Source organism: Bradysia coprophila (assembly GCF_014529535.1).
Source record: "Bradysia coprophila strain Holo2 chromosome IV unlocalized genomic scaffold, BU_Bcop_v1 contig_5, whole genome shotgun sequence".
Lineage (NCBI taxonomy): Eukaryota > Metazoa > Arthropoda > Insecta > Diptera > Sciaridae > Bradysia > Bradysia coprophila.
Genome location: NW_023503374.1, coordinates 721,607 through 744,499, shown reverse-complemented (window position 1 = coordinate 744,499; position 22,893 = coordinate 721,607). Strand labels below are relative to the sequence as shown.

The 22,893-nt window shown below is 36.1% G+C and overlaps 1 protein-coding gene across 4 annotated transcripts in view; it reads right to left on the bottom strand.

Moving 5' to 3' along the window:
• The window catches only part of LOC119071459 (putative uncharacterized protein DDB_G0271606), a 212,140-nt gene that overhangs the window by 91,984 nt on the left and 97,263 nt on the right, over positions 1-22,893 (bottom strand). The window lies entirely within an intron of this gene.

The following is a 22,893-nucleotide window of genomic DNA, read 5'->3' as shown; positions in this document are numbered from 1 at the left end:
TTATTGAATTTTAGAAGAAACCAGAATTCCCGCATAAGCCCGATAGTGATTTGCTACTATTGACATTGCAATTTTGAAAACAAAGAAAAAAGACATAGAAGTTAAGTATACGATGTCCTACACTCCCCCGTCTTTTCGACATGCGATAATTTGAATCTGAAAGATGATATTACGAATTCAATTCATTTGAGATTTTCAGAGTTATAGACTCAGCTGTTTTTGTTACCGATACCTGCATGTTTCTAATGGAAGATAGACTAAGGGGCCGTCCAGAAAGGACGTCCGCGCTTAGGGGGGGAGGGGGTGTTGGCTAAAAACGGACTCGTTGTGACCAGGGGGGAGGGGGGTATAACGAAATACGGACGTCCACTTTATTTCTTGAAGTTTCTGTATAGTTTCATTACTTAAAAAAAATTCAGTGCATCGGCGCATCGGTGCAATTAAATGGGTTTAGCAAAGGTGTTATTGATGTGACGGAGGAGCAACTTTGTGTGAGAAACCGACAGTTTTTCCATCATCACTGCGACTCCGATGATCGGCTGCAGTACGTCTCTTCTCCGAATATAACTTAAAGAAAATCAAACCAGTTGAAACGAAATTGCGATTTAATTTGGAGTGAATAAATGCGTGATACATTTATGTTAAAGTTACGAAAATCGTGCTTCTAAGTGGGAGGTTTGATGGTTCGAACTAGGGAATACCTTCTTTTGTCCAGTATTGAAGTGTATGGTATGGTATGGTAACTATCGATAATCAAAATAATTATCCATCATTCCAGCAAATATTTCCAGGCGTCAATAACGCAGATTTTTGCATAATTACAATTTTGTTAATTTAAACAAATACTTGTTAGGTTGAACAAAGGATAATCGAAGTGAAGTTTTTCTTCATATTTTTCGAATTAAGAAAATTCGTTTTTAACTAAAAGTGGACGTCCTCCGGGGGGGGGGTGTATTCGAAAACGGACATTAGTGTGACAAGGGGGGAGGGGGGTATCGAAAATCCAGTAGAAAACGCGGTACGTTCTAAATTCGTTCTAAATTGGTACCTTTCGAAGTGACGAAAAACGAATGACAATTTTTCCACACTTCACAATAAAAACGGTTTTTCACAACGTAGGCGAGAAAATAGTCATTTTCTTCCATGCGCTGAAACTTAGGGGACCTTTGTTGTGAAAAATTATGTTTTCACGTCGGGAAGAAAAGTAGGAAATTTCATTTTCTCGGGTGACACCATCGAAATGAAATTTCCGACTTTTCTTCACTTGGGTAACGAATAACTATTGTAATGCAGTATAACAAAGCACAGGATATTGGAGATTTACACATATTTCCCATCGAAATCGGTGGTCCCGATCCACTCCACACGACCAGAATTAAAAAATAATGAAGTTCATAACATACAACGAACCGACTACGTGTCTTAAAAAACAACTGTTGTATCATTATTGCACATATAAAGAGAAATCCCGTTATTTAACATATCACCTCGCAATATTACGTTACTTTATGATGCATTTTCTTTGCGTTATCTTTCCTGTTATACCATAAGCATTTACACGTTTATTGAATTTGTTGATTACAATAATGTAGTATACCATAGGATGAAAATGAAATGTACAGTAACAAGCATAATACAAATATAATACGAAACCGTATTCTGTCGTGTGTATTAGGCATCAGACGTTTAGTTTTCTGAATAATACAGAAACACACGTAATATTATTGTTTTTGTTATTTTGTGCACACTGTGATGTACGTAGATAGCTTCACTTCACATAAATGTTTCAAACACAGAGCGCAAATACATGCAAAGCCATGTATGACGCTTGCATGGAAATTGGACCACATGTTACAGTTTCCTACTAAGAATTTATTGAAAATTTGGTTTGATGTATTAATTTATCATAAAAAAGCGGTACCTAAACGTGTGCAAATCGATAGGGAATGTATCGATTTGAACATGTTTAGGCACCATTGCACAGGATGCAATAGTTATTGTTCAACGAGTGAAGAAAAGTTGAAAATAGCATTTCGAAATTGTTGTTTGTTGCTTCGCCACAAGTTCCAGTGGAGTGGAGAAAATGACTTATTTCTCGCCTGCGTTGTGCAAGGTTTTTTTTAGTGAATTCGATTCCAGAACTCGCCTCTGGACGCTAAAAAAGCCTAAGGCCAGGTTATGCGTCCTGACATATGTGCGATATATCAGACCATAACCTGGCCAAGCATACGTTCAAAAAAACAAGGCATCAGAACAGTCGGAGCGTTTGCTGCGACTTAGCCCCGTACAACCCGTAATCCTATTTCGTCCGTAACCATAATACGTCCGTAGCCGTAATACGCCCGGAACCCTAATACGTCTACAACCCTCTAATGCGTCTGTTACCAAAATGCAAGTCAAGTTGGGCATGGTCAAATTTACTGAAAGTGTTCATTTTTAAAATTGCGCATAGCGCAATTACGAAAGCCCGTACGAAGTACCTCTCAAATAAAACCAACAATTTACGGTATTATTTTAGAAACCCAAAATTTTTTGCCAACTTTCTATTGGGTATTCAATTATCTCTCAAATGAAACAAAAACTAGCAAAATCGGATGAGATTTACTCGATTTATGTGCAAAAAACACTTAGGGCCGAGTGGCGGCCTTAGTCCAAGGGCCCAAACTTGAAACTTTTTTCGCCACGTTCTTTTCGGTATTCAATTACCTTCCATAAAAAACTAAATCTAGCAAAATCGGATGAGATTTACTCGATTTATGTGCAAAAAACACTTAGGGCCAAGTAGCGGCCTTAGTCCAAGGGCCAGAATTTGAAACTTTTTTTGCCATCATTCTATTCGGCATTCAATTATCTCTCAAATGAAACAAAATCTAGCAAAATCGGATGAGATTTACTCGATTTATGTGCAAAAAACACTTAGTGCCGAGTACCGGCCTTAGTCCAAGGGCCCAAATTTGAAACTTTTTTCGCCACGTTATTTTCGGTATTCAATTACCTTCCATAAAAAACTAAATCTAGCAAAATCGGATGAGATTTACTCGATTTATGTGCAAAAAACACTTAGGGCCGAGTAGCGGCCTTAGTCCAAGGGCCCAAATTTGAAACTTTTTTTGCCATCATTCTATTCGGCATTCAATTATCTCTCAATTAAAACAAAATCTAGCAAAATCGGATGAGATTTACTCGATTTATGTGCAAAAAACACTTAGGGCCGAGTAGCGGCCTTAGTCCCAGGGCCCAAATTTGAAACTTTTTTCGACACGTTCTTTTCGGTATTCAATTACCTTCCATAAAAAACTAAATCTGGCAAAATCGGATGGGATTTACTCGATTTATGTGGAAAAAACACTTAAAGCCGAGTAACGACCTTTGAGCCCTCCCAACAAGCTCGCGTTGCATTCTACACAAAAACAATGTTCAGCAACTTTGTTCTACTCGTCAATACCTTTTATTTGATATATCACAAGCAGCTATTGCGTGCGTATTTCGGTAGATATCGTCGAAAGACTGAAAAACACCTATAGGGCCTTAGCTCTGGAAGGGACGACCCTACCATGCCCATTTTCGAACTTGACCTTACTTTTGTCGATACCAATCGGGGAAAAAAAGAATTTCGAAAAAAGGTTGTGATTTGCTCAAGCTAGAGGGGTCATCTATGAACATAACCAAATGCTTTGCCCTTACTGTCTGCTTCCAATTCGACGTGTTACAAACGGCATATTAATCTTATAAGCCCCCAGTACTTCGTACGGGACTAAAAATTATGCATTACTTGCTTTCGAATGGTTTGTTGTGCGACAGAAATTCCAGAAATCGACCGGAATTAAGAGATTCGAGAAATCACAAGAAACTAATTTCTTGAAAATAGGCTTTGGTCCGCCGTTCAAGAATTAAAATAACTGCAATAAACCCTTCATTTTTGCTGTCCTTTAATGAACATTGAGCAAACATTTCCTACCAACAAAAGAAACTCTTGCAATACTTCATCGCGTCGAAGAAACCACGTCGTAAAGTAAACCGTGACCAAAAACATAATTGGTCGATCACAATTATTTATTTTCTCTTTTTTAGCTGTGATGTAATTATAGAGCAGAATATACTCTTTGATACATACATTGATATATCCAAGTTGAAGGAGTTTCTGTTCTGCAATTTAAATTGGTCTTATCAATGTGTCACTTTAATTACGTAGTTTCTCTTTATGGTAGCCTAGTTTGATGAGACAATTTTTAAGTTCCCAGTCAATAATCTGTTTCCAGGTTCTGATATTTTGGCGCAAAATTTGAAAACGCTCAGCGAATTCCAATTTTGCGCCAAAATATCATAAATGGGAAATCTCTTAATTGACTGGGAACATCGATTAAAACTTAAAAAAATCTAAAATTCTGTTTTCTTTAGGGAAAGGAAACCGGGAGGCTTTTGGCAATACCGGTTTTCGGTAATACCGGACGCGGAGACTGTAATACCGGTATTACCGGTGTTTCATTGAATTCCTTTTTCTCAATAAATCTCAAATGCAGTCCAAGAATTTAATGTGTAGATCATTCCAGACTGGTTTTAATGCAGATCACTATTTTGAATACTTCGTTCAGTCTGAAAAATTACTTCCATTAGGACACCTTTAAATACAGTCATGGAGTGGAAGCGTAACTTCATTCTGTTATATTTTCGTGTTGTTTGAATTCCTTGAGCCTCTTCTAAAATTTAAGATCTGTGGAGTTACTATGTGTAACATGCAAAAACGGACATGATCGTAGTTAATTTATTTAACACAATAACACAATACTCGAAGCTGTTTCATTCCTTGTTACACCAAAGCGAAAGAAAGTATTAAAAACGAAAAGCACTCGACAAAACCAACAAATCAACAAAAAACCAATCAGACGTCAATTGCGTGGCAGTCGCTGTTTCTCCAAGCAGTCGCGTTCCACACAATCCACATGACATTTGGTATCTATGTTAAATAAATTAACTACGATCATGTCCGTTTTTGCATGTTACACATAGTAATCTGCAGAAGCGTTTAGAAAATTGATCGACATTCAATGAAATCAAAACATCTCTCAAGCAGCTACACAAATTCAAACTGGGTCTTAGTCCTCATTTTTTCTTACAAAAATAAACGATAGAGTTATCTGACAAAATTCCGTTCTGTATCGCTGCTCTATAGACGCTTGGTTTAAATAAGATCAATGGTTTCGAATTTTCAAAAAGTTCATAATCGCTTACATTCCGCAGCTATGTATTCGGGACGAAATTTTTAATGTGCTTTTGTACTAATTTTTTGATAAAAAGAAACTGTGTACTGGAAATAGTGGATCACTTTTATGTCAACGCCTCTGTAATATAAACTGACGCAAAGTTTTAGTGAAAGATAGAAATAGATCTACGTTTTGTAAATGACAGCACCATAGAAGGATGCCTCTTCAGAAGAGCTATTAGACCATTCGTCATGATAACTAGAGATCAGAAATCACAACCTTTTAGTGTAGAATTTCTAGGAAGTAATAGTTGAACTTTAAATTCACATACGCAAATTTTTAGACATCCTAAGATTTTGGGTGACTTCATTTGAAATTAGCAAAGGGCTATCACTCTTATGCACCGAAATATTGTATCCAGGTACTTCTACCTAAACATCCTCTCTACCCGGGGAGAGAGGCGTTTGTTTGTATAGAGGATGTTTACTTCTACCAAATTGTAAAGGCAAAGTTATTCGATTTCATTCGTTTATTGATATTATTTCAAGAAAATTATGTTGGTTTCGATAACTTTTTCTATTCCTGTAAAAACCTGTATTGAAGCTAGTTAAACCGGTATTCGGGATCCCGGTATTACCGGTTTTACCGAAACCATTTGTAACGGAATCCCTTCCCTAGATGTAACTGAATATTTCATTTACCTTTCCAAACATTACAAATGGATTGTCACCATTTTAAACGTACGTGCACTCATATTAGAAACGTTGTAGAATTTGTAAACTGTCTCAGGAAACAACAACATGGCAAAATAACAGAACATTTTAAGAAAATCACAAGAAGGGCCAGATCCTCTGTCTTAGCCGAGTTAAAAGACACAGTTAATAGAGTAAATAAAATCAAATTTTGGCCGAATGAGATTTGCGGGTGTTCCGTTGGGATTAGATACATAGTCTTCAGTAATCTATTTATTGGTAATTACGTAAACATATCAAAGTCGAGTTAGCGAAATATCAATCATATGTTAAATAGTCATATACATGTCAGTGAAAGACCGATAATAAATGATTTAGTAAATTTTTTGTTGCAGTAATATTGTCGCTCGCTGCTATTTTCCTTTCAATGACAACATTCTTCTAGCTTTTGGTTTGACTTTACAACTTTATTTATTTTTCTAAAAATCGAGGAGAACATGAACAATTTATGGGTGTTCCGAAATTAATGGCTAAAACAGACGTTATCATTTTGTTTTAAATTTATAGTTGGCATACATGGTTTCAAGATTTATTTTTCGTACAACGGTTTTTATGTTTTGTACGGACAAAGAACTACTACCACGAACATTATCATGTTTACGATTCTATTCTACTCTAACAACATGATATTTATAAAATATGTGAATGCTGGTGCATAAGCGAAATACACAAATGCAACAATGTAAAATAAGTACATTCACTTATTGATTTACAAATCATAGTAGAATCAGTCACTCTTGCTAATAACGCCCCCTATCACCACCACCCATAACTAAATTTTGATCGTACTTTTGAATTCTTGATCGCACGCACTGTACATCAGATACAAAATGCGTCTATAAAATGCAAACTCGATCATTCAAACGAAAGCTCATTACATGTGAATCGTTTTACATCGAAAGGGTGATTACGTCCTGCAAAAACGATATTATTTATGTATGTAGCGTATGATGATACTTAATCGTAGATAGATAACAATTACAGTACTTAACTGTGTATTAACGCAGACAGGATATTCCGAGCCGGAAAAATAGATTTTTGATGGAGAAATAGATCCCGCCCTAAAATCCTCTACCTGATCCCTGGTGTCAACGATCAGATATATAATCTATACTACCTTCATTAAGGAGAAAAACTATTTCAATCTTTACTCGAAAACAGGAAAAGATTCTTGGGTTAACTAAAATAAGTTTCGGGCCATTATCTGCTGATCAAGAAGACTTATAAAAAAAATTATCAATCTGTAAAAAAATCTTATCGGTTAATTACCGGTTAAAAACTAATTACTTCGACTGCGGAAAAAAATAATCAAAAAATGCTGTAATATTGATGTCAGAACTTGTGGGTCTAGAAATTCCCCTGTAGGAAAAGCAAAAAAGTGATAATTCCTTGTACCTGTGTAATATATTCGATATATTCAGAATAAACGATACATTCGGTATTACTCAGTGTTTTCAAAACCACGTTTTCTTAACGCAAAACTTCTGTTGTAGATTATATATCATCCAATCCATGTATATGTGTTAATTCAATAAAGGTTTTGTTTATTGGGAGAGAGACCCCAAATTACCATTACTATGAGAGCGATTCGAACATATTCCAGTGTTTTTTTTTGTTACAAAATTTTGAAGAAATTTTTGTGATTTTTTTAGGAATCGATTGTGAAAAAATCAAAAATTTAATAATTTAAAAATGTAAATTCAGAATAAAATAAGCCACGGTGGTACACCATATTTGCAATTGCCGAAGTCAATTAACAGTTAGTTTTACTATAACAGAAAATCGTTGATGCCCGAAAACTATAAACATTCAGAAAATTAAAAAACGAGTTGATCATTTTGAACGACATTCAACAGGGGCTGGTACAAAAATCAAAAATGTTAGTACAATAAAAATTGTTCTAAGTTTTACACCCCTGACATGTACACTGTAATAAAATTCGAAGTCTGTTCGACAGTCTCTCTTTTACATTACATTTGGCTCAACTACATTTTCGAAAAAAAAATCTAATTAGTGTGTCACATTTTAATTGGTTTGCATCTGTTATCACACTTGTGTAAGTTTTATGTAAATGTTGTTTTACTGTAACGTTTTCGTGAAAACCCTAATAACACTATTCCATTCGAAAGTATTTTTCTTCACACATTCACATTCTTGGGTATTACACATTCATTCCATAAAGTGCTGCAACACTCATTTGATAAAAAAAATACACCGAAGAAATCGCGTCAAAATAACAAATAAAAAAAATATTTTGGGTGAGGAGGGTTGATGAACCTGTCCAATGAACTCTCGCCACTGCATATTTATATGTATAAAATATCCGAATTCAATACATACAGGCGGCGTTCAATAAATGCCTCTTTATGAAAACAGTGAACACACATCGCAAAACTCGCGTGTACACTTTCGGTTACAACAAAAATGTGTATCAAGTCGAAAAATGTACGAAATAATAATTTCAAAACAGGATATTGAACTTGGATACTGTGTCTCTAACCTTTCGGCGAGATCATACACTCATATACGCAATACATACCGAATAATAACAAAAAAAGCAAACACCAGCCTGATGCGATGCCATTCACATACATTTTCATTCCGATGTATAAATATCACATTCAATATTGTGTATGGTTTTGTGGATTTCTTTCTTTTTAGCTAGTGTTACATATTACGATATCTCTGAGACGGAGACAGAAGAACAATAAATGAAAAAAAAAAGAAAAATAAATGTGCGCGTTGTTTGCATTTGACTACTTTCGGTTACAAAACTGACGAAGAACTAAAAAAGGTGCTTGGAATTTTTTTGGATGTAATCTATAGGCGAGCGATATACTATAGCTTACACCTCGCACACTACACGATGGAGTTCATTGATACTTAGACGCATAGTCACAAAAATTCTAGAGAAAATAACAGCAAAAATTTTCTTTTTTATAATTTTCTCTAAGCACCACTTCGTAAAATACCCGTTTGCGAGCGGGTGTATCTCAGCTTTTCATTCGATTATACGGCGAATTCTATGTACCAATCGACAAAATGTAACGTGGTAACGGCAATAACACTCTCTAAAATCGCAATGGTGTATACCGATGTACCGATTTTGAGAGAATTTTGTTTTTATCAAGTTGATTTTACATATCAGCACCGTATAGGTTTGTTCCAAGTAACTGTAAACACGAACTTTGACAACCCGAACAACGACAATTTCATCCATAGCAACGTCGCTTACGTGATATTTCATACAAATCGAGCAACGTCGCCTACGCGATTTACACAGAGATATTATTGAGGTTATGGTTATATGGATGAAATTTGACAATTCATATGGCCTTGGAACAAACCTATGGTGTAGCGTTTAAATTAAATTATTTATGCTATACCATACCATACCATCTCGATGCGATGGTTTTCCTTCGCCAATATTCGCAATTTCAATAAGGCTTTCTTAATTTAACTTGAATTAATTTAATTTTTTCTGCAAAATAAATTAATTTACATTATCTAAAAAATTGTAAGAAAAAATTTTCAAGAGGTGCTGTCCAGCCGAAATTATAATTCAAATAGATAAAGTACGCAGAAAGTGTTCCGAACTGAACGAATTGTAGCGTCTGTAACGTGGTTCACAATAGAATTACCCGGTGTATTTTTATATAAAATATTATTGAACACTATGTACAGAGTGTGTATTATTGAACGAACAGAGAGAGAGAGAGAGAGAGAGAGAGAGAGTGAGTGTACCAAAAAATTGTCGTAAAATACCGTAGAATACGATCGATTTTAGGCAATTGCCGAATCAATTAAAATACAAAATCGTTGTTGTCGAAAACATTCAGAAAATTAGAAAATTAAAAAACGAGTCGATCAGTTTGAACGTCATTCAACAGGGGTAGTACAGAAATCAAAAATATACTAAGCAGCGACAATAAAAATTGTTCTAAGTTACACCCCTGCTTGTTACAGAGCGTGTATGCACACAAGATATAAAGTTAGGGTCGTCGGCGTCGCGTCGTTTATTCAACTCAACTTGATTTTGGGTTTTCATGTATATACTATTTTATATCATTCTCATCGCATAAACTTTTGGGATGTTGTATATTTATAAAGAGCGTACTACATTTATATAAGCAGTAGTAGGCAACGGGAGAATTGAGTATATGGAAAAAAATTTGTTATAAAACTGGTATAAGTATATGTACGCTTATGTTTTCGCTATGCTGTATGTGGCGTTTCAAAAGGAAACCGTCAATATAAAGGTGGAAAGAAGCAGATGAATACGACGGTGAGTGTGTAGGCCTTACTGGATTAGAGTAGGTCAGGAATGCCAGACAGAAGCATTTATTTTGTACCTAACGCTTTCCGATGGTTTCGTTTGGTTTCTCTTTCTTTGGGATGTTCAAACAAATTACAAACAATAATTTCTGAATTTTATTTATCTTTGCTTGGTGAAAGGTGAAGTGTTAATGCTCGTTGGAGATTTTCATTTAATGGGTTGTAAAATCGAAGATTTTTAATTCAACCAATAAATCAGCCACACCTCTAAGTTCAACCATATCTTCAGCAAACTCTTTAATTTCTAAAATTTCAATGAATAGGGCAACGATTTTTTAGAGTGTTCTAGGCTTTTGTCTTCACAGGTTTCCCAATAGACGGTAAGACATTTTGGTATTATACGTGTTACATCCAAATGGAAAAATATTGCCAGTAAAGCTTTACGATAAGAAATTCCATTAAAACACAACTGTCGTTGACGTGTTGTTTATGTAATGTAACCATTACTGTACATTTCCAGCTCTCTTCGAAGAAGAAAACCAAACACCACCGACGCCCACGGAGACACGACAGGTATCACGGTTTTATGTATACTTTCAGGTAGAATATTTAAAATTTGGTTCTGGGTAGTCATGTTACTCAGCGAATTTGTAGTCTCTCTATCGTCTGGTCAAACAGTCTTTTTCCTAGGTAAGAAGAAAAACAACCAAACCGTTATGAAAGGAAAATCTTCCTAATCTCTCACACTCGCACAGAAAAAGTGCCACTCAAAAACTCATTCTTCAATTTCGTATTGCTAACACATCAATATTAAACGCTCGAACGAAAAAGAAACGACCACCACCCGCCTTAAAATTTTCGCAATATGGTTCGTGGTCCGGAATTTTCTTTATACATAATGTATACAATTTTTGGTATAGAAAATCGTCTACTCAGTAGTGGGTTTTTGGCAATGAACCTATTTTCAGGGTTGTTTGTATATAGAGATCGGTGATTGACTCGAAAAGGCATAGGCATTTTCATGATGGAACGAACTTTCGGTGGAAAAATGTGCGTCGGTTGAGGTTTATTGACACCATAGGAAAATAGAGATTATCCGCGTGTGTAATATTTGAGAGAATGAAAATCCAATGAGAATGTAATTCTCGCATTATTGATTAAAACGAATTAAGTGAACGCTCATACTGCTCATAGCGTAATGCAAATACGAAAACAGACATCCAGGTTAAATATTTTTCGGAAATTTTGAGATGAAGTAATACCATAACTTAATGACAAAGGGGTGAAGTAAATTAAGTAAGCTTTACTTTACGCCGAATGTAAATTTATTTCAGTTTGAAGTATTTACTGATTAAGAAGAAAAATAAAATTCAAATGATGAATCTCTAATATTTTAGATTATTGATATTAGTAGATTACTGCAGTCCCTATGTAATAGTATTACGTACCTGCGGGAAAATTTGCTTGCTCACGAAGGTAAGTTTTACTAATAAAACGTCGATGGCACTTCTTGTGTGAAATTTACCGATCGAGGCGTAGCCGATGTATACCTCACGTTTTTGAATTAAATACATTACAAAACTAGGGATAAAAATGAATAGTTACGTTTTCGTGTGACAACTATTACATTTTCCTTGCACCACCCATTCATTTTCGTTATAGAGAAATGTAAATGACATGACACGCTTGATAAAAAAGTAAATTACATTGGATGCTGCGAAAGTAATACATTATATCATAAGGTAACAATTTTGTGATAAAAGGCAAATGTATTTTTTGAGCAACAAGCTCAACTGTCTTTTCGACATGTGTAGAGTTAGTATATCCGAGTACGTAACACTTGTCGATAAAATAACAGCATACCATTAGTGTTGCATAGAACGTTTTATGCAATGAAGAAATTCGAGGTGTGGCGTCACGTGTCGTACGCTTCGCTCTAGTGCGAAAAAATACCTAATGTTCTAAACATTTAACACAGGCAGCGTAAGAACCGGATTCCCTCATGCTGAAAACAAACGAGGCATTCAAAACATGTTTTGGTCCTTGTTTTCATGACGAAATTGTCGCAACTGTCAAATAAAATTAGAAATTTCTCTATCGAAAATTACGAATGCTGCATTTGTCAATGAAAACTAGGACCAAAACACGTTTTCAATGTCTCGTTTGTTTTCAGCATCAGTGAACTACATGTGAATTCTTATATTGGTCATTGGATAAATGAAAATAATGTAAAAGTAGATTACTGTACCAGTGAAGGGACTGAAGCGAGAAGGGGACTGTAGCGAGAACGCGTCCGGGTCTTTTAGACGTCTGGCTGCTTCTCAAGAGAGGACGAGATGTCAAGCCCTCGGGTAGGTAATCTTGTTAATCTAAAGAATTCTTTACTTCGGTATAGATTGAATTACTCATTGTACCAGTGAATGAATTTGATATCTCGTATCCAGATGAGTAAAAGTATCCGAAGGCGTCAGCCCGAGGTACTTTTACTAATCGTGATAGTAGATATCAAATTCATTCACTGGTACAGTATGGCGTTTTACTTTACGATCGAGGGAAAGACTTTTCACTAGTGAAGTAAATATAAGATTACTTAGTGAATAGCTCTATCCACTCCTTATTTGTGAATTGTTCCTACGACAAGAACAGATATAAATAATGGGCTGGAATAACCCGAATTCTTAAACATTTCACGAAAAAATGTCGATCGTAAATATCTGTAAATTAGCAGTAATAATCACATTCAATTAATAAATTGATAACTTGTTCTCTAAGACGCGACGGCAAGATTAAATATCATGATCTTCCGACCTGCATTAACAAAAATATTACCAAATATGGAACAATAAAGTTCGATTTCTTATAACAATTTCATTTTAGCTCTCCGAAATGTAACTCAACATTGTTTTTGAAAAACACTTTTTATTCAACGTCGAAACAAAAAAAAAATGCGTAATATCGAATGTATTGAATATATTTCCATATAGGCATCTTGTAGTATAATATAGCTTCAATACTTAATTATGACGTCATTGACGGAATGTCTTTACTTGCGTCGTTCTGTTGTGTTGAAAAACATATGCATACATGCTTATTTATATGCAAAGCACAAAGTATATATGTATACACGTTACTGCTAACACATTGAATGAATGTTTGATCGATTCATATATTGTAAACTTTTATTCCGACACATACAAAATCCTACCGAGCTTAAAACTTGTTTCCATAGTGTATGTGTGTGTGCATGTGTGTGCTCCATCAGAAAGGTAAAAAAGAATCAACTTTAATTACACGAAAATTATGATTAATTTCTGATCTTTTTTTTTAAACATTGTTCCTGAACTTAAACTTCCACATCTTTATGATAACTCATTATTTTCCCCGTTCAAAATACAAAATAGTATATTATGGATAGAATGTTTTGGTGTTGGGCCTATATCGATAAACTTTGTGCGCACACTCTGCCATAATTCTGCTTTATACCAGACGTAAACATTTTTTTTGTTCATCAACTTTATACAGGGTGATGATACAGTATTTTATACCACAATATCTATACGATAGTGGTTAATGCCTTTGGTGTTTTAGCATTATTGTGCAACGTCCGTGTCCATTAGCACTACATCATGTAGAAATATATTAGCATTTTACGCAGTAACACGTAATGCTTGTTGATGCCAGTGACACGTGCGTTAAGGGAATTACATTGTACGTTTACATATAGAACGAATGCTACATGCGTTTACTATTCCCAAAATCTTGAGAAAATGTGATCAAGCAATCTGTGCAAAAAAAAAATCCCTGACTCGGAAATGTATAATTCAATTGGAACTTTTTATTTTGACAAAGAAAATACTCAGCTAGTTAAGATAGCGAAAATAAGTTTTACATGCTACATGCGTCGAAAACCGTACTTTTTATGTTTGTAGCACGTCTTTCGACGCCCTCAGCATGTAAAATCCATTACTTAACTCGGGATAAAAGTGAAAATTCACACGAAAACTCAACGTTTTATCCCTCGTTATGTAAATAACTTATTAACGGTATGGCTGATCTGCCGTAATTTGCATAAGAAACTTAACTGTTTTGAGAACAATAGAAATTCTTTTGCTAGAACAAAAGTTAAGTTTCTTATACAAATTACGTCAGAGATAGCTTGCCTTACAAACAATTTGCATGTATCATTTTCTTTCAACATATAAAAAATTCCTTGCAGCGACACATTTATCAAAATTTATTTGCCTATACAATTTTTCGGCGGAAAATTTTATCGATCCGTGACGAAATTTTCATCATTCAACACACATTAGTAGAGTTTCGTCCGAACTCAATATACACACGATTTTAACATAACAACGATAAAAACGCTAGTGAATTCCAAAGCGAATTTATATTTTATCACGAATAAAAATATTGCTCGCAACCCACTACACAAAAGTCTTTGTACCATAATTTCATTTTGCGTCATTTGAAAAGTGCTGAAGTAACAGCGGTCAAAAATAATTAACTGACGGTACGAAAACGATCCGAACACCTACTATACATTGGTCAAAGAAAGCACCTACAAGAAGGTTGTTATCAGTTGTTTGATAAAAGTGAAAATTACGTTGCGATAATGCATATGATAAGAGTGTGAAACTCTTAAGTATCTGTGATTTTCAAGTAAAATTGAAGAGAGTACAACACAAAATATCAGTCCATTTTTCCGTTAGTTTCTTACAAAGGTAATTATTTATTGATATTCGCGTTCGTATATTTACGGCTTAGTCACAATATATGTTGAAATTGAGGCGAGAGATTATTAAAATTGTCCGAATGGCGAAATTGCTGTTAGCTGTAATTTGTTAACGGATCTATTCTATATGTTAATATCAGGGAAGCGAAAACTGAACTTTTTCATGAACTTTTTTAAGACGAGACGTTCTGCTCCATAAAGTGAAAGACAAAATTCCCGAAATTTACAAATTTGTCGAACAATGCTATAGATACCCATCCAATGTTTACTACCGAGAACATGTAATGATGACGAAGAAGTAGAAAGATTCTATGAAGATGTCGAGAAAGCTCTGGACGAAAACCCTTCACATTACCAATATCTAATCGGTGATTTCAATGCGAAGCTGGGAAAACGAGAAGAAGACTCCGAAGTTTCTGTTGGTAGTTTTAGCAACGACCAAAGAAATGAGCGTGGAAATACTTTACTCAACTTCTTACAGCAACACAATTTGTACGCAATGAATTCATTTTTTGCAGGAAAGCCTCAACGGAAATGGACTTGGGCTAGTGCAGATGGTGTAACGAAAAATGAGATCGATTACATCATAACTGGCTGTAAGTCAACCGTTAAGAACGTTACGGTCCTAAAAAATTTTCAACCGGTAGTGATCACCGAATGGTTCGTGCAAGAGTCACGTTAAATACCAGATTTCAAAGATCACAACTAGTTCAGAAAAGTGAAAGGATTGACGTACAACGGCTTTACACACAAAATGAAGAATTTGCTACGAAAATGACTGCCGAATTAGATAACGTCAACAATCAATGTGAAACATTGGACGAATTGAATACCAAAATCGTCGATACAATAATGGGTTTCATGAAATCCAAATGCAAATCCGTCCAAGGGAAAGAATCAAAACTCAGCAGAGAAACATTAGACCTGATCGCAAGCAGAGCAGAGTTGGTAAAAAACGGAGGACGAGATTCGGTGGAATACCGGAACCTGTCTAAAAGTATCTACAAAGCAAGGAGATCAGATGAAAGAAAATATAATGTCCAATTGGCTCAAAACATAATTGAAGCTAACTGCAATATGAAAGTCTTACGGAGAAAAATGACAAACGCCAAAAAAGAAATCTTCAAATTACGAGACAAAACAGGAACGATCCAAACGGATCGAAATGCGATATTAAACATTGCAACAGAATTTTATGAGAATTTGTTTTCTTCAGCAAGACAGAGCCCAACGGAAGAAACCGAAGATAGACCAATAATAAGAAACGTGGGATCGGAGGATATGCCCGACATAACTGTTGATGAAGTCAAAGCTGCAGTAGCCGAGATGAAAAACAAAAAGTCTCCCGGAGAAGATGGTGTTCCAGTGGAAGCCATTAAACTAGGTGGAGACTCATTATTAAAGGCAATCACGGCTTTGTTTAATCGATGTCTCCAATGGGAAGAAGTACCAGAAGCCTGGGAAAATGCGGTAATTACATTGCTGCATAAAAAAGGAGACATAACAAAGCTGGAAAATTACCGACCCATAAGCCTATTGTCAACACTCTACAAGTTGTTTATGAAAATCATTACGAAGAGGAACACTAACAAGTTCGACTTCTACCAACCTGTTGAACAAGCTGCTTTCAGATCTGGTTTCAGCACAAACGACCATTTGCAGGTGATGAGAACGCTTATTGAGAAGTGTCGTGAATACAACATCGACATAGTCTTGCTATTCATAGACTTCGAAAAAGCTTTCGATTCAGTGGAAACATGGTCGATATTGGACGCATTAGACGAATGTAGAGTAGACTCAAGGTACTCCAACACAATTCGATATGTGTACAAAAATGCTACTTCATGTATAAAACTTCATAAGAGCACGGAGAAATTCAGAATTGGCCGAGGTGTAAGGCAGGGTGACACCATTTCACCGAAATTATTCACGGCGATTCTGCAGAGTATTTTTAGGAAGTTAAACTGGAGTAAAATGGGAATAAAGATAAATGGAGAGTACCTGAGCAATCTCCGCTTCGCTGATGACATTGTACCGATAGCAGCGAATCTAGGTCAGGCTCAGCTTATGCTACAACAGTTAAGTGAAGAGGCGAGCAAAGTTGGCCTCAAGATGAACTTATCGAAAACAAAAGTCATGACCAATATCGGGGACGATAGAGAAATCAAAATTGGTGACACTGTCATTGAACGAGTCGACAGCTATGTATATCTAGGACATAAACTGAAGTTAGGTCTGGACAACCAAACTGCAGAAATAAGACGTAGGATTGGTCTTGCATGGGCAGCGTTCGGAAAACTCAGACTAATTTTCAAAAGCAAAATGAATAATTGTCTGAAACGCAAAGTTTTCGACACTTGTGTCCTTCCAGTGCTCACTTATGGAGCGGAAACGTTAACTTTAACAAAAGCATCCGAAGATAAATTGAAAGTGACACAAAGAGCCATGGAACGGAGTATGCTTGGAATAACACTCAGAGACAGAATGACGAATCAATGGATTCGACAACAAACCAGGGTCGTTGATGTCATGGAAAGAATAGCATCTCTGAAATGGAGCTGGGCGGGACATATTGCAAGAAGGACAGACGAACGTTGGACCAAAAAGATCATGAACTGGCGACCATATAAAAGACGAGCTATAGGTAGACCACCAGAGAGATGGACAAACGGAATTAAGAATATTGGAGGTACAAACTGGCAGGAAATGGCAATGGATCGTACGAAATGGAAAGAAGTTGGAGAGGCCTACATCCAGCAGTGGATAGAAACAGGCTGAAAAAGAAGAAGAAGAAGAAGAAGTAATTTTGTCTCAAAAGGGAGTTCAACAAGGCGACCCTCTCGGCCCGGCTTTATTTTGCCTCGTTATTCACGACATTATTTCAAATCTACAAAATTTGGATTTTAATATTTGGTATCTGGATGACGGTACCATCGGTACCACCAAAACCAGAGCATACTTCCTGTTGCGAATGTCTGTTACCATTCCAAGGCTCATATTCTTTCTTCGTGGTTCACCAATGTGGCGCAACAAAACCGGCTTGCTTCATTATGACAATGTTTTGAAAAGTTCGATCGAGTCTATCCTCATTATCAATTTAATGGACAGATCATGGAAAGAGTCTTCGTTGCCGATTAGACATGGTGGAATTGGAATTCGACACGCCTCTGATATCGCTTTACCATGCTTCTTGTCATCAATGTACAATGTTTCTTCCTTACTGGACCAGTTGTTACCTGAACCCTTCCGACAATTGGACCTTGTTATGGCTGAAGCAAAAGAACAGTGGTGTAAAAGGTTTGATTCTTTCTGAGGACAATGTTCGAACTTACCAACATTCTTGGGAGATTTTTGAAATTGAGCAGAAGGTCCTAACAATACAGAATTCGTTACATACAAAAGAAGACATAGCCCGATTCTTGGCCAATTCATGTGCTGAAACCGGTGCCTGGCTACAAGCTCTCCCATCCCCCCAGCTTGGGACACTCTTGAGTAACGACGAATTTCGTGTCGCAACATCTCTTCGACTCAGTGCAGCAATCGTTCAACCTCACAAGTGTGTATGCGGCTCAAAAGTGGACAAATTCGTCGACATGGTCTGTCATGTGCAAAAGCTGCAGGAACAAAACCAAAGCACGAATCCGTTAATGACATAATCCAGCGATCGCTGAAATCGGGAGAAGTACCTTGCGTTCGTGAACCACCAGGTTGTTCACGACCTGATGGAAAGAAACCAGATGGTCTTACATTGGTTCCTTGGGCCAAAGGAAAGTCCTTACTTTGGGATTACACATGTGCTGACACCTTTGCAAAATTCTATGTCGATAGAACGTCACGTGATCGTGGTTATGCAGCCAAACAAGCGGAAGACAAGAAATTTGACCACTACAGGCATTTAATGGATCAATTTATTTTCGTCCCAATTGCATCCGAAACAACAGGCGTCATTGGTAAAACGGGCTTACAATTATTGAAACAAATCGGAAGCAAAATCAAACAAGTCACTCACGAACGTCGAGCAACAAGTTATTTAATTCAACGAATTGCTGTTGTCATTCAACGAGGAAACGTTGCCTCGATTCTAGGAACGCTTTCTCCATCAAAGAATCTTGGTGAAATTTTTTATTTATAATTTTTAAATTGTTGAATTGATTTTGAAAACAATATATTTTCCGTTTTTTTCGTGCGCATTGGGTGGCGATCGAAGGGTATTTTTTTCTCTGGTTTTACTTTTCACCACTAACGGTGAAATGGATTTTCATATGTGCTTTTTGTCACTAGTGGTCAAATAGATTTACTTTTCACCATTCCTTCTGAAGATCTGCACCATTAACCGTAAATAAAAATTCTGCCCTGACCAAATTTCGAACCACCGACACCAAAACCCAATGCTTATCGAGCAACACCTCTAACCATTCGGCTATTGAGATATATAATCGAAGTGAACCAATTTTTGAAGCGTCTACTTGATCGTTCAAACAGTGGAATGATGTTAAAGGTAGAGTTATGTTCGCATTTCAAAAGTTCATTTTTCGCAGCTGGTTGCAAAAAACGTTGTATGCAACACGTTGCGAAAGTGGTAGTTTTTGTCACACGATGTGGTTATCAAACTTCTTGTAGCAATGCTAAGCCCACTAAAGCGCAGTAGGAGTACAATACCGGCAGCTCCCAACAATGTCTTGGCCGGTAAGCCGTGTGACAGCTCTACACACACAACCATACACGATTTTTTATGAATCGATTCAACCACCTGTGTATTTGTGTACACGTCTGTCAACCGATTTTTTTTCTGGCCTGGTTGAGGCTCGAACTACCGACACTGAATCACCTTGCCCAGCCGCGAAGCTAGTTGTATAAATTACCACCATGTGATAAATGCATTTTTAAGCGTATCCTCTAGTACTTGAGACTGCAGGTCGAGTGTGACATGTGACAATACACATCGTGTGCCTAAAAACCTCGCTGAAAACCCATTTATTTGTGGACTTTTTGATATGTACTTAGATAGTTATTCGTCCCTAGAGGCTAAAAATATTTTTTTTTAATTCTTCGTTTTTTGCATGGCTAGCGAGAGGTGATCGAAAACAGAAAACATGCACTTTTTATCTGGCAATTTCTTCGGCATAGTGGAGTGTCATTGGAAAGGTAATTGAATGTACTTTCGAGAAAATAGTCGATTATGGGGGGTAGAATGCACCACTGACGAGTTACGAGCAGTTGAAAGTATGGGTAAAAGTTTATTTATTTTGGCGAACTTCTGACTGTGCATTCGAAAAGCCACATAAAAAAACTGTGTCCCCTGTACGTGTGGTTTTAGCTTTCTAATGACACCATACATGCATGGGTACTGGTATTATGATTGCAAGCTTGACGTACAAATACAGGACTCATCTATTCACTGGTGTATGGTTTATGCATCAGCTCGGAAAGGAAGTTTGGGTTGTTTGGGATACATAAAAAATGATATGAACCTATGTCCAAACATTTATTTTGACGAGTTGGTGATTGTGGTCCTAAGCCGAAGGCGCATTTGGACAATTGGGCACAGGTGCGTAATATTTAATACTTACGAAGTAATTCATACTGCCGTTTTCGTATCAAAAACTTACCTAAAAAAGAGAAAAAAAAAACGCTATTTAATGAAGGCGTATTTTTATGACGGATGTTTAGTTATAAAATAAAATTTATCGCAAATTTCTTATGATTATTTCAAATGTCTAGAACAACGCAGACAAATATATTCAAATTTCTTTATGAAGACTTAAATGCTTAAGTTGTTATTGCTTGGATAGGTACAAAGATACAAAGAAAATTATAACAAAGAACACCTGCTTTTTTAATTGTTAAATGTGGTGATGCTATAAGTAAGTCACACGACCTTTAATAAATTGTAAAAATTCGAAAAAGAGTGAAATGTCTACATTTTTTTTAGCAGTAAATATGTGAAATAGTATTTATATTCAGGCAGACCACAAACGTCACATTCCACCTTAGCCACAAGTCACCCAAGAAAATGAAATTTCCCACTTTTCCCCTAGGCAAACACAATATTTGGCACAACAAAGGATCCCAAAGTTTTAGTTGTGGAATGAAATGAATTTTCTGCAACCGAGTGTTACTATACGGCATGTTTTGAAAGCCAATGAGTCTGTAAATGTAAATGTACTTTCTCATTTCTGTTTCGGTCAGTTTAAGTGAAATATTATTTTTTTCCGCGCCATATCTCGTTCGGAAAACACTGACAATTATCAACGAAAAAATCATGGCAAAATATGTCGTATTTCAGTTGTCAGATGCACAATAGAATTGATCGCAAAAGAATTGAAGAAAAACAAGAAATGATCGCAAGAATAAAAAAATTTGATCGCAGGAGATCTTTCTTAATAATATTGTGAAAAGAGAATGCTTCTCTGGTCACAGGATTGCAGGAACTGCTTCTCAAGATTTCATTTTTATTCATTTCGTAAAAGGAAAATTTAAGCCCAATTTACTGCGTTCAGCTTAAATATTCCTCTTTCAATCTTCAATCTTATCGAATGTGTAAACTAAAAGTACAGTATGAGTAGATTACTTGGTCAAATTTTCATCGCAGTGATTTTTACGGATTTTATAGAGGGATTTCTGTAGACTCAACTCGCAGTTGATGCAAGCAGTAGCTATCCAGTTACTTTTACAAAGCTTGACCATTGAGCATTTATTTCGATAATCACGTAGTTTATCCCGATTTCCATACTTTCTTGCGGAGCCTTTATTGCAGAAGTTAATCAACCACACAATTTTGCTATTACATCGAACAATAATTGCTTCTTGATGCAGCAAAATAGAGTTATAATAAAAAGTGAAAAAATTTATTTTTATAATGCGAAAAAAAATCATTTTCAATACAAAACTTTTATAAAAACAAAAACCACAAAATTACCTCGCAAAATGTTTCAATTAATTAAACTACACCGAAGCGAAGCCGTACAATTATATTATGATTATTATTTTGAACGAAGAAAAAAACCTTGAATTATAATTCTGGTGTAACCAATTTTTTTTGCAGATTTTTTTATCAAGTTTCCATTCTCGGGTATACGACTATAATATGCGTACTGTAACACAACAGTGCTGAGATTCTGAGTGTATAAAGAGGTAGAATTATTATTTGAATGTCATTACCTCTATCTCAGTATTGTAAAATACATTTCGGGCAATGAAAGCTACAGTAATAACAAAAAACCACAGAATACCGAATGAAACGAGCCATCAGAACAGTCGGAGCGTTTGCTGCGACTGAGCCCCGTACGAACCCGTATATGTATTTCGTACGTGACCCTAGTGCGCCTGTCACCCTACTTCGACCTTAAGCCTATTGCGCCCGTTAATGTAGTTAAAGTAAAATTATTACAGCAGTGGATAGAAATAGGCTGAAAAAGAAGAAGAATAAGATATCGAGAATATCGCGCATATTCTGAGCATATCCAGTATATCGAGTATATCTTCATGTAATTCCGTATATCGACTATAAATGGCACGTGTTTGACAACTGCCACATTTAGAAATAGTATATTTCAACATACCCCAATACACACAAGATGTGTGTGCACGCGCGGGCGAAGCCCAAGCGAAAACACACATCGAGTGTGTATTGGGGTATTTTGAAAGATATTTTTCTGTAATAGTGAGAGTGTGTTGGTGCTTTCCTTCCCAACCGTTACTTTCCTTCTCGACCGTTTACTTTCCCTACCGACCGATTCATATCATAGCTCACCAATACACTCTCACGTATACAGAAAAATGATTTTTTTTACGCGATGGATTTCGATCAGACAAAATGTCAGTGTGTAGCTTGTGATAGCAGGAGTCTGGCAAGGTAATTAGTTTTTCAATCAGACTAATATCGGCTGAGCGATAAGACTATGAAATCATGTGCCAATCACATACAAAA